The sequence below is a fragment of the Pithys albifrons genome, chromosome 1, assembly GCF_047495875.1.
Source record: "Pithys albifrons albifrons isolate INPA30051 chromosome 1, PitAlb_v1, whole genome shotgun sequence".
Lineage (NCBI taxonomy): Eukaryota > Metazoa > Chordata > Aves > Passeriformes > Thamnophilidae > Pithys > Pithys albifrons.
In genome coordinates this window covers 70,677,828-70,680,491 of record NC_092458.1, presented here as the reverse complement: position 1 = coordinate 70,680,491, position 2,664 = coordinate 70,677,828, and positions in this window count along the sequence as shown.

The window sequence follows — 2,664 nt, the reverse complement described above, 5'->3', positions numbered from 1 at the left end:
TTCTTTTACTATTGCAATAGTGAGAAAGTGGGGTTAAAACCAGCAGTCTCCTGGGTGTTTAGAGCACAGGAGATAACAGCAGAGCAGAATAATGAGTGCTGCTAACTTCCTTCATCACACAGTAGTTGATAAAAAAAAATTATAAAAGGCCTTGGGCAAAATTTGAGCTATGTACTTCGCTGATGAACAGCGCAGTGAGCTGGAGTTGTCTGAGCATGGATTTTTTCTAGTAGAGCTAGTGGTAGATGACTTTGTCATCCATTACACTTTCCCAGCTTTCTTAGATTTCCTCACTGGAAAGAAGCCAGGACATTACGGGGAGCGGGAGGGTTGTTATGCACATGGAATGAACAAGAAAATCTCCTGTCTCAGGATGAGCCACACGCTGCCTGGAGCTGAAAGACACAAATTCAAGCCACAAATTCTCTACTAGCCCCCTGTTTGTAGATAGAAGCCACCAGACTGTTATCCTATGTGTCCCTTTCATATTGTTGCTGTTCCAGTGTAAGTATATTCTAGTGTGTAAATATACAGATGGATCACATGAGCATCTGTGAAGGTATGGCTGTTTCTTTCCCTCCCTTGGAATTTCTCCCCTTACCACTCACTGGTGGGATGGGAAAGTGTCCTGGGTCACACAAAAGGATGCAGGCTTGAGGCTGCAAAAGCCCACCATCCTCCAGGGCTGATCTGACCCTGTCACAAAGTTTGACTGAACAAGTGCTTTATTCCATATTAAAAGCTGGAGTGAGTGTTGTGTGGAATTAGCTCTGAAATGCATTCAAACTATGTCAGAGGTAACAGGTTAACATGAAATCAGATTTAGATTGCAGATCGTTATGCTTGAACCTCAATCCAGTCTAACTAAGCAGTACAAATTTTTTTCTCTCTCAGTGATACCCAGTGGTACAGTCAGTTTATGTTTCACTAACCACTAGCCATGTTCTCTATTTAAAAATATAATTAAAGTCTGCTTCTCTGAATTTCCTGAAAATTCTGTTAACTATTAAGAAGAGCAAAAAGATTAAATCTGAAAGGTTATTACTCTGATTCAGCCTTTCTAAAACATACTGGCTAATGAAAAAAATAAACAGTATTTTTAATATATAGTTACAGTCCTTTTCTTCTTTTGCATTCATTTTACTCAGGTCTGCTAGGCATTAGTAGATATATGTATGCTGCAGCTTTAGAATTCTGCTGCTATAATTAAACTGAAGCTCGTTGTACTTGGTGAGGCATGCTCAGTGTTGTCTATTTCTTCATAGTCTGGACCCATATTCTACTCCTGGTACCATTTAACATCCTGTAGAATTCAGCAAAAACCTAGTAACCTTCCTCAGTCAGCATCACATGCATCCTTTTTTTTTTTTTAAATTCTCACCACCCCATGTGGGAGGTTTCTTCTTCACCAGAACAAGAAAGGAATATTTTTCTAAAGTAAGAATAGAAATTGAACATCTAAAATTGTCCTTAAGCTTCACAAGGAATCATCTCCTGAAGCTGAAGGAACTGTGAGTTCACTGGACCCAGACTACCTTCTTCTAGAAGGTGTGGGGGAAGGAAAGAAAGAAAAAGAATGATCTGGGTAGCCTGGGAGGCAGAACTGTCAGCCAGAGCAAAGGTATTCCAACTCAGAAGCTTCAAAGGACACTTTCTGGTATCTTTGTATGACAAACATTTACATGTGCAGGATCTTAGCTGACCTACCAGAGCATATGAAATAAATTTTTTAAATTTTATTTATGAAATGCATTTTATCTACAGTACTAGGTTTTCAAGCCATGTTTAAATCACTGAGCTTCACCTGTAGTAGTGGGAGCATGTGAAGTCCTAAAAGACTTCTACACAGATGGCCTTTATCCCATGAGGACATAATGGATTACTGCAAGGGTTATTGACATTTGAGTGCTGGGTCTGTCTGACAAATGATTACATCAATCTTGATGAAAAAGGGATCATGTGGTATTCTATATGCAATCAAATGCTAAATTTAAACAGTGGTGGGACAATACATTTTTTTTCCAAGAAGGGTCATTAATAGCCAAAGGATTGAACTATGAAACCTTTACTTACATGAACAGTCTTTGTTCATATAGGTTACCTCATTAGGCAACTGCCTTAGCAAAAAAGGGCCTTGTAATACAGGGATTGAGGAGTAAGTATCTGAAGGAACAACTTCTCTAATTATAGACTAAAAAAAAAATTCATGTACGAAAGTCCATTTGGGGGTTTTGCAAAAATGTATGCCATCTGCTTCTTAATAAGGTGAATCCAGAGAAAACTGGGAGTTATTAAGGCTGTAATGAGTACAAACATTGATGTAAAATGCAAAAACTATCCCCTTAAAATAATATGCTCTATCACACAGTGACCAATCCTACTTGAGCAAAAAGCCTAATCCCCATAAATGTCATATTGCATATATAGTACAGTGAAATACACTATAACTAATGACCAATTTATTCTTGAAAGAGGGCACCTTTGAAGGTATCATGTACTTTATTTTCATGCCAGAAAAAGGAAGGGTTTTTAATGACCACATTATCTACTGAGGATATTTAGGGTATTTTTGCTTTTTATATTCAAACCTAATTATAATATTTAATCTGAGCAGAGGAGTAATGCACAATACCAATACAAGTTTTTTTCCCCTGGATTTCTGAA